Consider the following 15,259-nt stretch of genomic DNA (forward strand, 5'->3'; position numbering starts at 1 on the left):
AAATAATATCGTAGTAAGATAATTTATATGCCAATCAATATTATACAATTAACAACATATTCTGCTTAATCATTCATTCTCAATAGTTGTGATAAAAAATATGAACGTGACGGGACAAATCAATGGTTCACTAAAAGTTAATCACTAAATTAATAAAACATCAAATTTAGTTTAATGGAATAAATTTTAGTTCAATATGACACCAATATGTAAAATTGGGCGTACATGAAATTTAATAGTAATTTATATTAATAAATTTCAAAGTTCATGGAATAAAAAAAAAATTTGGGCAATTCGTTGAAAGTATGAATATTTTAAAAGCAAAAGTATTTTGAACGTTATTTCGTGTTTTTCATGTATTCATCTCTCTTTAAATAAAAATTCCATTGCATTTTTTATATATTTGAACAGAAATGAGAACCATTTGTTTTAAAAACTGTTGTGATGTAATATCTTAATCTACTGATATTATAAGTAAACCCAGAGGTTCTTTATACCTATTCTTTCTGATGAGATTACCTAGTATTAGATTTTTTGTTTAATAATACTTTTTTAGAAATTATTAAATCTATTTTCTTTGAAATGATATACACACACACACACACACATATATATATATATATATATATATATATATATATATATTATAGGGTGGTCTTTAATATGGATGTTTTCGAATTTCCTTGCTTCCAGTGTAAAAAAATCTCTGTAAGTTTTAGCTTTTAATATTAACTTTAAGATATTCCGCACTCCAACCAAAGTTTCTTAGTTCTTCTTTCTAAGTAAATACTTATTTTATAAAATATATCAAATCTTTGCTGTATTTTTTTTTATTTATGATCAAAATAAGCAAATAAAATATTATTCTCAAAATTTTGATTGACTGGTCGCTAAGTTATAAAATTCTACAAAACAAATGGAATTTTACTCATGCTATTTCCATAAGAAACTGTGGTTGGAGTGCGGACTATCTTAAAGTTAATATTAAGTCCTAAAACTTTCAGACAATTTTTTTTTATCAATTGGGAAGCATTTGAACCCCTGGGAGTAAAAAATTTTAAAAATATCAAAAAGACTACCCTAACATATATTGCAGCAAACCCCTGAAATGCCTTTTTTCTTGAAATCATATTTTTAGATCCATTATTTTGTGAAAAGTTATATTACTACTGCTTGATATCCAACTGACCGAAGTGGGTAGTGGGGAAACTGTGGTGAAGAAACCAAGCACTTTATTGCAACTATATTGCACAAAAAACAATTAAAATACTCAAATAAAAAAGCATAGTGTGTTTCTATGGATGGTATATGAGTTTTGCAATTTCCTATTGAAGTTGATATAGTAGGCAAGGTTCAGCGGGTTAATAATTTATATATGAAATATAGTGTTAGTATCAGGTCATTGATATGCCCATTCCTCCTCGGTTTATAACGTTTTATAAATGTTTTATATGTGCAATGGTCGTGCGACAACCTTTCGCGTTTTCTCGCCGAGTTTGTGCATTTCTCATCTTTAATTCGCTCTAATCTTCCATCATCTCAAGAACAGGTAATGTGGTACTGAGAGTGACATTATATGCGTAAATACCTTGGAATATCTTCCCATAGATGGATGTAGTTATCTAATAAGCACCAAGGCACTGCACTGTTAATGTTTACCGATATAGTAATTTCAAGTATTGTTTTTGAAACGATGAGACACGTCTACGTGCGCCAGGCTTTGGGTTTTTGAAACGGTATATTTTGTAGAGAACAATTATGTAAAAATATGCATATGCATATAAATATATATATATATATATATATATATATATATATAAGTTATTCAGCATTTATTTGAAATACTGACTCTAGTACCTAGCCAAAGAATTCATTAAAATTTTTTGGTTAGATAAAATGTACTAAATACTGAATATCCAATAAAAATTTGAAGGCAAATATTCTATTTCGGCTAGCTTATTACCAAATAAAAATTTTAAATATATGTTGTTTTGAACAAAAATGCGCGTTTACGATTGTATAAAAAAAATTGAGTAATTCAATATGAAATTATTATCATAGTGCTGTTAATTACAAGAGTGATGTAATAGAGCTAAACTAGCAATATTTTCTAAGTTTTCATCATTTATCTCAATATCTTAAACAATTATGATTTATGAGAGTTATACATGCTCTTTACATGATAGCAATAATAACTAGTCAAATACAGTTATTTATTGCTAAAGTTATCTCAAAATCATTAAATCACATACTGTGTAAATTCCCATGAAATTTGCTTAATACGAATAGTTCTATTTTTATGAGTGAAATCATCATATTAATAGACAAATTCAATTAAAAATTTTTAAATTATTTTAGACTGTTTGAAACTCAGATCGGTAATAAATTTTTTTAGATTTATCTGGTAGGTAGATTAATCTATTAAATATTTTTCTATTTTTTTTCTTTGCGGCAAAACAGTCAATCTAGTATTTCATAGAAATTAGTACAAAATTAATGAATCAAATTTCAATCAGTATGTTTTAAAAATATTAGCCTGCAAAACAACAAAATCCTGGAGCATGTACCTTGTAAAAAAAATCAAACTAATCTCATTTGTTTTATGAATTGATTTACGATCCAGGAATTATTCAACATCAATCATCCGAGCACATCAATCATAAAACAATTTTATGTCTTACTCGATTTTGTTAAAGATTCATTACTTCTTCAGTTACGATTTAATTCATTAAGACTTACATATTAATTAATCAATTATCATTTCATAGCAAATCATTCCAAGTTAGTCACGCCATTTATATAGAATTAACTATCGTGATGATAGTTATTGCGTTAAAGTGCAAATAACATAAATAAAAAAATAATTATGCCAGACAGTTCATTCTTGTGTGATCATTAGAATCGTAATACGGATTTTTTTTGTGAATTACTAATAAGACATATTATTAAAAAGGAATTTCATTATGCTCCGAGATGTAATTGTTGGCGTCGGTGTCAAAACAGACGTGAGAAATTCTCAGACTTCCATTGTTTGGGTAAATACTTCAGAAAGGAGCGCTCTGAGGTCATTACGAAGGAAAGAGGAAGAACAAGCCAATGTAAAACGAGATTTTCAAATAATAGACGAGATAAAATTACTTCTAGTTAGGATGTGATTAATTAAATATGTTGGACTCCCTGTGATTTGGTGGTTAGAGCTATGGAATAAAAGGTTCGATACCGGCCTGATGTCAAGCAGCAGTTACAGCGATTTTCACTTGTAAATATAGATACCAAGAGACAACTGCCATAGACACAAATTGTAGAGTTCCAATAATAAATTCATCACATAGAGTTTAAACTAGTGGGGTGTATGGCATCGTGCCTTAAGGCGAATTGCTGCAACTTCCCGTACCGTAACAAAATGTTCAAGGAATTTTGAATGTTTTCAAATAAATTATTATAAATAAATATTGTAACATTGGCTAATATTTATAAGAATTATATAAACTGAATTGCAAAGTTGAAATTATTTGTTAAAAGTATATAAGAACTATAGTCAGAATTAAAAATAAAATTTGAATTATTTTCTATATACAAAAAAAATTTTTTTTGGAAAAAAAAAAGTTGAAACAAAATTTTTTTTCCTAAATCAATTATTTTGTTAAGACAAGCAGAAAGTTCTTTGAATCATTTCAATCGGACGCTTAGTTCACTCAAAAATTGCCATTTTTTACACATTTAGCTCCGTATTTTCGAAATGGCTGGTCCTGCCTTTGCCAAAAACTAATTAACACTTCTCCCAATCTTACTAATTGAATGTTTTTTAGATCATACAAATCGGATGCTCCGTTCACTCAAAAACTCGATTTCTATTTTCTGCACTCTTTGCTCTTTATCTCCGTAACTGCTCGACCTGCCTTTGCCAAAAACTAATCAGCACATCTCCCTATCAATAAGAATCGAAAGTTTTTTGAACCATTCAAATCGGTTGATCCGTACGCCCGAAAACGTGACTGAAAATTTGTATCCATACATACATACACACACACACATCCATTTTTTCTGAGGTATGCTTAAATGTTCAGAAACCTTCAAAACGTCGAGAAATGTAAAAAATTTCAATTTCGATTTTCGGCCCATTACAACAACTTACCCTAAGGGAAGTTAACAAGTGTCGTTCAAGAAGTCAGCACAAACTGACTAGTTTTAATCTAATTATAATTGAAAAATTGAATCCTTTATATGCTTTTTCTTGAACAAATTGCTAAAGAATATTTCTTGACTTTTATGCTTGTATATTTGGTCTTCATTTGTATGAAGGTAATAAAAATGAAAACAATTGTATATCGTAATACAAATAAACGGACAGAAGAGCCAAATGGTCATCGAATATGCAAAAGATCAAAATCGGAATCGGATCAGAACAGAAATTCTGGGAGAACTAAAAAATCCTACTTCAAAAAAGCGTTTAGATATTGAAATATTTCCATTAATATTTACCATTTAATTCCAATTTAAAAAGGCAAAAACAATCATCAACATATCCGTGTCACTAATTAACAGAACATAAGAATATTTTGTCCAATTTTTTGCTTTATAGCTTCACACCTTCTCGTTAAACCGCACGCCTATAACTTCCTCTTTCGTGAGTTCGTACAATGAGAAATAAAAAGTTTGGTCGTAATTTACCTGTAATAGGCAAAACGTTAATTGGAATGTTTTTGTGTACAGTAAAATTCAATGACCCGTCGAAATAGCGGTTTTTGATATATTTAGTGTACACAGTTACACAAGACGAAACATTATTAGCCAAGGCGGGGAGGTGGAGTCGCTCGCCTATCTTTCCTAATTTTATATGCAAATATGAACTATGTGAGTTATTTATTGTTCTAATAATTAACACTTTATGAACTTATAGCCATTTTTTGCAAGGACATCGTGAACTCAATATAAAGACGTTTTTTCACTTGTATTATTGATGCTGAATCGATGTGTATAATAAACAATGCTCAAAAACTCTGTTATTACGTTTTTAAAAGAAACATGTTGGTTCACGGGTAGCACAACTTTGAGAATCAAGCATCAAAAATGTTTTATTTTTCATAACTTTATCTTTTTTGCACATTTATTTTAAAGCACATTCACCAATAACTAAGTGCCATGTTCAATATATTTGATTTTATTTTTTCTAATTTATCAACTTAATTTTTCTTTCCATAGTCGTATACTATTTTTTTCTTATTTTTGAGCAGCCTCCTAAACTTTGCTTTTTTAGAAGACCTCTTAACGCTTGGTCCATAAATTAATCAACTTCGTTTTTCTTTCCATAGTCGTATACCATTTTTGACTTATTTTTGAGCAGCAAACAGAATTTAACAGTTTTTGTGCTTTTGTGATAAAACAGTTGGTCCATCAATATTTGATCTTTATTTATTATTAGATTTTCTCTAATTCAGATAATATAGTTTTAATTTGATGTAGCAAAGCTGAATCATATTTTGATCTATATTTTAAATTGGAAATAGATATCACCACTGATATCTTGGTAGTCCGTGATAGGTATCGGATTTGGAACCTTCTGATTGCAAGTCCAAAGCTCTTACCACCAGATTACGGAGAAGCGCCTGTCATAAATTTTGTTAACAATATTCAATATTTTGAATTTTTCATTTAATAATGAATAAGTGTATAATCACTGAAATAGCACAGGCCTTAAATGGTTATTAGATATACTGTACTTCAGTAACAAAATATTTGGAAGTAATTAAGTTTAACGATAGGTAGAAAATAAAATAGCATTTATTACTGATCGTTCTATATTAGCAAAAACCGTTTAACCCTCCGTCGGTCGGATATTTTTTCACCTTCGAACGGTCGGAAAGGTCTGGCTGGACCACCATTCATTTTACATGCATTTATATGGGATAAATGAGTTTTTGGTGTCTTATGTATTAACGATTATATAAAAAAATTAAGAAATATAAAAAAATCGTTGCTTTTTTTGTTAATTTTTCTGTTTTAAATCAATGAAAAACAATATATATTCTTTTTCGACGCCTTTGAAATGAATGTGTGCATTACTAATCCGGTTTTCAGTGTTTGCGATTACCAATAAGTTTGGTAGGTTTTCAAGGAACTCTCGTCATGAAAATACTAACATTCATGGTAGAACATATAGCAAAGAATATAAACAACGCAGTTTGAATAGAAAATACCATGAAAAAAGACAAAATACTGGTTTACATATATCAAAAAGCGTATATTTCATACAAAATGTATGGGTGGTCTAGACAGACCTTTCCGACCGTTCGAAGTATAAAAAAGTTAATATCCTTATAATTATCCTTCTGTACATTTTTTCGTCCTGATTTTTTCATTGATCGACAGCTAATGAAATTTTAGAAAAAGTCAAGAAATTTCAAGTCGATAGGATTACTAGAAGTATTTTTGTTTTTTAATTGAAGTCGAAAAAAGTCTGGCCAGACCACGCCGACCGACGGAGGGTTAAAGCTTTGCAAAACTTCATCCAAGCTCGTTTAAATTCCTTGAGCTTGAGCTTCACATTAAAATACCTCAAACATTTAGGCCAGTGTTTAATTAATTACAGCAAATTATATAGCACTTAAATAATTAAATACATATCATATATGGTCATACCATTTAAAATACGTATTTTATCATATTTTTTATGCAAATCTCCGTTCATTAAATCTCTGTGATGTACCGCACGCAAGATGCCTCACGCGTTGAATCAAGTTTATAATCGGTCGCTATTATAACCATATAGTTTTTGATAGAAGCACTTAAGATGTTAAGATTGAAAAACTAGATTTTATAGAACATAACTGTCTATTAATAATATGGGAATAACTTAATTTACATTTTATAGCAATTCCCACATTATGAAGCAGTCTAATCCAAAGCTATGGTAATTTGATCTAAACAAAATATTATGATTTTTTTTAGAACTTGTTTGGATTTAATTAAAAATTGTTCCCATTCATTTTTTTTTAATTTTTATACCGTTAAGAATATTTAAATATGGAGCTAGCAAAATTTAATGGCTTATTTAATTGATATAAATAGGTGTTTGATATCTAATATAAAAACACAACAAAGAACGCGAAAAGGTTGACGACTACTTGTTTTGGAAAATCACTTTGTATTTAATTATGTTTCTTGATTAATTTCTTCAATTAGTTAAGTATTGTTTCAAATAATTCTGAAATTTATCTATATTTACTTACTAGAATAGCAAAGATCAACGTGATCATCTTAGTAACTATAACAATTAATTTGATTTTATCTTTGTCCACAGATCCTTCAAGATGCTCCACAAAAGGAAAGTGCTTCTAGCCCTGTTCTGCGTCTTAAGCATAGTTGCAGGCCTCGGGGGTGATGATAAATTTCTGAAGAAATATGCCATGATGAAGGTATAATCGAATATACAATTAGTGATATAAACTAATCACGTTTCAAAAAAAATCAATGAAAATATTACAGAGATATAACAACTTGGCCATTTTGGGATACTGGGCAAACTATTATTATAGTACGAAAAGCTGTGTTCCGAGATAATAATATTTAATCATTTTTAATTATTCATCGTTGTTAACATACTTGTTAACTTCCCGTAGGGCAAGTTATAGTAATCGCAAAAAAATCGAAAATGAACATGTTTATATATCATTACGTTTCAACGGTTTCTGAATATTTTTGCATACCTTAGAAAAAGTGGATGTATGTGCGTGTGTGTGTATGTGTGTGTTTGTGTGTGTGCGGATACAAATTTTCGTCAACAATTTCGGGAACACCGATCAACCGATTTGAATAATTCAAAAAATATTCGATTCGTATTGATGAAGAGACGTGCTGATTAGTTTTTGGCAAAGGCAGGTCTAGCCGTTCCAAAGATACGAGGCAAAAAGTGCCAAAAATGGTAACTCAGTTTTTAGAAGAACGGAGTGTTCGATTTGAATAATACAAAAAGCATTTTACTCGTATTGACAAGATAAAGAATTGATCCAATTTTGATGAAGGTTTCGGAGATCTAATGAAAAAAGTAAAAAAAAATGCCATTTGGCGGTCAAAAATGAACATTAGACATATGCACATCAAATTATAAGATATTTTATAGAGATTTTAACAATAAGTATAAATTTTGTTTACATTCCTATGATGACCACCATTTGTGAAAAAACTTTATAATTTTTGTGTGGACTATTCCTTTCCGACAATCATGGATAAAATAGTATTTATACGTTTTCATTTTATTTATCTGATTAAAGTCAATTTTCTTGAAAAAACGTTTCTAAAAATAATATGAACATTAAGGATTTTGATGCCAGCTTTCTTGTCAAATTAATGCATTTTTATAGATTTTTATACTTACTCATTTGTAGAATTTTCTTCAGAATTTGAAAAGTAGATTAGAATTTACTTTACTTTAAAATCGAAAATTTAAAAAAGCTCGTTACAAAAATGCTATATGTAATCCCTATTCATATATATTATTATTACTTGTACTTTTTTAATGGTGGGAGCAATTGCGCATAATTTTCTCAAAATACAATCATTTAGCAAAATTTGCCGGATGATCCATTCCACGGTCCACACATTCAGGAGTTTGATAATCAATAATCCGTTTTTTCAAATTTGCCAGTGAGATGATCTAGTAGTATAGTATAGTCTAGTGACTATAACCATATCTCAGGAATCTGTAACGCTGTAATATATTATTGCAGTTTGAAATCAGTTTCTCTTATACATTATACGCCATTATTTGGTTTTGGTTTTTTATATCATTGATATTCTCATCCGTCATCATCCACCATCATTAAATTTGGGTTTAATTTGTAATTTTGGACTTAGTTTAGAATTCCTTGATTCCAGATTTATGAAAGCTGTTTCGGTCCCGAAGTAATCAAGCAAGTCCGAGCTGAAATGAAAGCAGCCTGTGCCAAATGTGCTCCAGCTTCAATTCCATCATCAACTCCGGATTTATCAATGTTCCAAACAAATCAACTGAAATTGCATAGCTCATCGGCGCCGAGCATGGATTCACAGCAAGAAGAACAATCGAGACCGATTCAACCAAACATAGACCAAGAGAAATTGCAACAGGCTATTATGTCTTTCAAACAGGTAATAAACAATTGTAATAAGTTTTCATAAGGTTGTAATGCCATGTATTGAAATAAGAATGAAAAGAAAATTGAATGAAACCTAAGAATATTTTAATTTGTTATCCCATTTCAAAGGCTTGCATGCGCAAAATTAAATACAATGAATAATGGATAGCAATAATAATGTAATGTTATGCATAATATTGTCGTAAATTTTGATTACGTAATTCTTCCAATAAGACTATCAAAGTCTAATGCAAATATTTAATTTTTAGCAAAGTCCATTGTTCCAAGCCCAGATGCAAAACAATATGCAAAGGCCCCAACATTATCCAAGTCCTTTGCCTTTGTATCATCACAGCCCTTGGGGCGCTCCTCTATATGCACCACAACCGTGGTCAGGACCTATTCCAGCTCCATTCGCAAGTCCGTACTCAGCTCAACCGATTCCTGGACCCCAGTACTACCCGCAGGCATATTATCCAGGAGCCGGCAGAATTTCGGTATATTTTAATAATATATTATTACATTTTAAAGTATTTTTGACTATAAAAAAGTTAAGAATTTAAATTAAATAAATCAATCTACATAAAAAAGTCAATGAAAAAAGTAAAGCCAAACACTGCGCCTAATTTCTATCGACAAGCGTAACGCAAATGTGAAGAGACATCAAAACGAACAGAAAGGAGCAAGATTTTAAGTTTTTCTTAAGAAAAATGATAATGGTCGTTTTTATATTGAAATGTGTGTTTGCTGAGCCATAATACAAATTTTCAAATTTTTTTAGTGCACTTGATTTCTAGTTCTTTGCGAAAATCTCGCCAATAGATAGGAGTATTGAAATAATAGTTTTGTCATTATTTTAGCCTAAATGACTAATAGCTAAAATAATTTGGAAAACAATCAACATTTTTGTTGATCATTTCAATTACTGAAAAACTCCCAAGTCGAATAACTCAGAACCAGACCGAATGAATTTTTTCATGAAAATTGGCAGAATTTTTAATGCCTTATTTGATCAGTCACGTAGCAACAAATTCAACGAACTTTTAGAAAAATACAATTCCTTTGAAAAAAACAACTTACAGATAAATAGGTTTTTTAGATAAATATAATTCGTTTGATAAAAAACAATTTACAAATAAATAGCTTGTTAATTTTTCTATCTCAATCTCGAGCTAATTTTAAAATAATATAATCGCCAAATAAATGATAAAAATACCTTAAGTATATATCAATTTGCCTGAAGAGAATAATGAATGATCTGAGCGATTACAAATAATTTAAATAAATTGTAAAATAAATGATAAAAATATCTTTATCTAAATCTAGTGCTGATCTTCAAATATTATCGCCAAATAAATGACGAGAATTTTTTAATTATTTGTCAAAAATCTGAAGAGAATAATTAATCAACAGGGCTATTATGAACAACTTAAAGAAATTGTAATTTATTAGAGATAAATCCCGTATTTTTGTCTTTCAACTGTACATTCAATATAAGAAACATAACATTTTGAGCTATTTACTTAGAAGCACCAGACCCCAGACCCTTTGTAATTCACTATGTCAGCAGTAAATAATCAAAAACTATCATTTAAAGTAAAAATAAATCCGTGTAGGATAATTTTTAGTACACCATGATGATATTTGATAATCTAATAATTTGATAATTTGATCGGTTTTATTATGAATTAATTTGAAAATTAAGAAAAATACACCATTATAAATTTAGTTAATTAATTTACCCTATTTGCGGTAGATAGAAGCAACTAGGGACTGCAATACCGGTATAACGGTATACCGAAATACCGGTATACCGTCCGATTTTGATACATATTACACTCAAGTTTAAATTTCTAGGAACAAATTTATCTTTAAATTCCATAATGGCATAAACATAAGCAAATATCATAATATTACCTCGACTAGTCATTGAACTGACTGAATATTTATTGCTTTCCAAGAGGCTTTATATAGTTACAATTATCGTTACAATAAATAGAATCGGACTGATAATGATGTTTATTTCATCTTCAATAAAAATGAAAATATTTTTTTAAAATATTGGAAATTATGCTAAATCGGATACAGATAATACAGTTTATTATAATAATCTAATATGATCTTGTATGAGTTTTTGGTCTTTCTTACTCATACGTTTAATTTTGGTAAAGAGAACTCAATATACTCGATACTGATTATGAGTTAATTAAATTAGATATAATTTTGTTAAATTATTATTAAAGAAATAAACTTATTGTTTAGTTGAATATACAGTCGGTCAAGTAAGAGCGTGGTCGGGTTAATTTATAAAAATAATTATTTTATGAAACTTTAATATTTATATATGCATTGTATACGTTAAAAGCAAGGATGCAATTTTAGTTAATATGTGTCCAGTCACCACCGGAGTCGACAATTGCCTGGCATCTCCGACGCCTGCTTTTTACTAATTTAACGGATTATTTTAGTCCAACGGCTCGTATTTTAATTTAACGGCTCGATGAGGACAGTACGTGCTCATATAGAACTTTCATCAGTGAAAATGACATTTTCAAAATCTCTAACAATATTTTCATGTGCCCAAGCGGAAAAGAAGCACATGTTTTTCAGTCGTCAGAGGCTTCCCCGTTGTGTTGCGCCATTTCAGATCATGAATACGAAGAAAGGTTCAGATAGTTTTGTAGATATTTTTGTAGATATTTCTAAACATTTTGCCATTAATTTTGCTCGTCCTTGCTGCAGTGTTAAAGCAGGATTCCGCAAATACCCATTCACTGTTCTTTTTTCTTCTTTTTTATTTGAATCACGTTCTGATAAATCATCGACTTTTTTAGCAACTTTATATAGGTGTATCGAATTCTGTACAAATGCCTTCAACTTTTTCATATATTTAGCAGCAGCTGATTGCTACATTTGGGTACCTTTTAGGTGCATGCAAAAGGGCGCAGCCTCGTAGCGCGACGCGTAACTTAGCACTCATGGCATTTAACGTAATTTTTTCTCAAAAGATCAACTGCAACTAAACCTTTTTTGACAATGCATCAAGTACAAAGCTTCACTTTATTGGCTCACGAAAGAATTAGACCGAAATCTTTCATTAACTGTCGTTAAAGTCGACCACGCTCTTACTTGACCGACTGTAGTTGTAATTGTATGTATATTTTTTATATTTGTACTAGTAACTTTCAATTTTGTTTACATTTGTTTAAGATGAAGATAATAAAAGATACCGGTATTTCGTTTCTAAAATGAAAAATTACCGAAATACCGGTATTGAAATTTTTTATCGGTATTGCATTCCCTAGAAGCAACCGTTCTAATAATTTATTTCCCAGCGCGATATGGACTACCGCGATAGACAACACGAAGTTTTAGCGGCGTCCCGGGTTGCTCAATCGGCTGCCGTCAGTGCAGGAGCACACAATATTACTTGCGTCATGCAAGAATTGGGCTACTTGGACGAAAATTTGGAACCAAATGTTGAAAAGATTGCACGTCGCATTTCAGGATTGCCTGTGCACAGAGACTTGAAGGAAGACATGTTGGAAGGACTCGACTATTGTCAGAAATTCTCGGTAATAATAATAAGAAATATTTGTAAGAAGCATTTTGCTGTAAGGCAAGTTGCTTCTTACAACTAGTTAGAGATCATCTTAAACGTTAAGGCAAGTTAGAGATCATCTTAAACGATATCAGCTTAATCAAGATTCAGCCGTTGAAGTAAATGTTCAACTGCTTTCAATTTCACTAAAAATTAATCAATGCGATTTTCAAATGATGACTTTCAAACATACCTACTTATAATATATGTAATTATATAAATTAAATTAATTTGTTTAACAAATCTCATTTCATAAACTTCTGATTCGTATAATTTTATTTAAGTGTCAACGTAAACTGTAATCAGTAGTACCTACAGTACACAGAACCTACATAAGCATGCGAAAAGCATAGATTCTCCTTAAAATCGCATAAGCGCGCGAGACGATATTCTAAACTTGGGCGAATTTTTATAATTTAAATGCTTAAATAAAGACCTATAATATTTTAGTGTGTTGTTTCAGACTATGAAATCTATCATCATACAAAGTTTCATCAAAATCGCAAAAAAAAATTCAACATCAAATTATGAATTTTAGGCATAGATTCTCATTAGAATCCCTGAAGCCCACGGCGAAGTTCTAAACTTTGGCGAATTTTTAAAATTCAACCGCTTACCGTAGGCCTATAATATTTTAGTATGTTGCTTCAGACTACGAAATCAATCGTTATACAAAGTTTCATCAACATCGTCCAAATTTTTTTTTTTGAACATTTAATTACGAAGAAACGGCTCGGCCGATATTTACCAAAAAGTAATTAACGCGATACCCGACCAATATCTTTAGAACAGATTTTGAATTTTCAAAATCGGTTCAAGATTGTGGACTAAAACGTGGACAACAAATTTTACTTTTCTGCAAATTACAAAGAAACGGCTTGGCCGATCATCACATAAAACTGGCAAACGCTAGTACTTATCGAGTTACATCAAATGGATTTTAAATTTTATAAATCGGTCCAGCCTTCTTTGAGAAAACATTGACGAGAGGTAAAAAATCGGCTCATATTCACACACGCACAGGACACATTCATTTTCCAAATTTTGTGTCACTCGATTCAGAATGACTTGAAACGTCGAGAAATCATAAAATTAGCAAATCAAATTTTTAAGCGAAAATAAACTGTCGGTAAGTTAGTATTTACGTTCTCTGCCCGAAGGCTTAAAATCTCGGTTTGGCATTAAATTTTTTATGATAGATTTGGAATCAAATTTGATATCACAATGATTTCTATGTAAAGCGACTGCCTAAGCTTAGATAATTGTACAACTAACAATAGATATTTGAACATATTTCTTCAATTTGGTAAAAACATTGAAATTTGTTCTTTTTCCAAAGCATTTAGTACAAAAGCAGATCCATTGCTAATTGCAAACTCGGTTCATTTAAGGATTTGACTTATGATTTGTATCATATTACTGCTAGAAGATATTCTATCGATTTTTCTTTATTTACAATTTTTAAATAATCGAATTTGTTGAATAAGATAATATTGTATATCGCATAGAAATTTTATAAAAGACAATTATAAATAAATAAATAAATTTAGATATTTCGTTTTAATAACGAACAATAGGTATAATAAGCAAAATAAACAAACAATAAAGCAAATATCAAATGTCAAAAATATAAATAACTTACATTTGCCGCAGCGACGATAGTATCTTCTCCCTTCACTTGACACTGTCACAACTTTTAAATTCATTTTTTAATATGTTTATTATATATTTTTTTCTAATCACTTTTATTTATATTTTTCAGCAATGCGTGCCGGAGACAAGACCTGACAAGTCGCCTCTTTCGCGTGAACTAATCAAACCAATGTTCTTCTTCAGATGTTATAAGGTACATTTTTGTTCTAACAATAAGTCACTGATACCAACCATCACTGACACCAAACATAATTCATAGGGTTGCTTTCACATATCAATGGTGCCAATATACAAATAAAGCCTGCACATTTTCATATCCTGCGAAAAAACTTAAAAATATAATTATTTAAAACCAGAACTAAACCAATTCAGACAATAAATAATAATACAAATTATTCCCAAATTTTGTCAAAATATGGATATGCATACTTCAACATGTTGTAGGATTAATGTCATACACTCGACATAATTCAATTAATATATCAAATAATTATAAGTTGACCTCATTTTATTATTTCTAGCACAAAAAATTGGAAGCATGCGTCATGAAAGATGTTCGCGAAAGATTCAACACGGACGACAGTTTTGATGGAACTTTCGAAGAAATGAGAAATGGCAGGAGTTTCAAATCTGATCCAGATGTCCACGTAGATCCAGAGATGTTATTCGATTTCCTATACAGCGGTTCCAGTATGGATATGGATATGTTCTAATTAATGATTCAACACAATAATATTAAGTACAAACATCGAATCTCTGCTTGTTCCTAGGCTTTAAGAAATATGGATTATGTTAAAGCCTACTGAATGACACACAAATATATTTATATATCATATAAAATTCATAATATTTTTAAAACTGCTTTATGTTTTCTAAACTATGTGATTGTTGA

This window comes from Ctenocephalides felis, unplaced genomic scaffold (assembly GCF_003426905.1).
Source record: "Ctenocephalides felis isolate EL2017-DRISC unplaced genomic scaffold, ASM342690v1 CF-g0.4_SCAFFOLD_01492, whole genome shotgun sequence".
Classification (NCBI taxonomy): domain Eukaryota; kingdom Metazoa; phylum Arthropoda; class Insecta; order Siphonaptera; family Pulicidae; genus Ctenocephalides; species Ctenocephalides felis.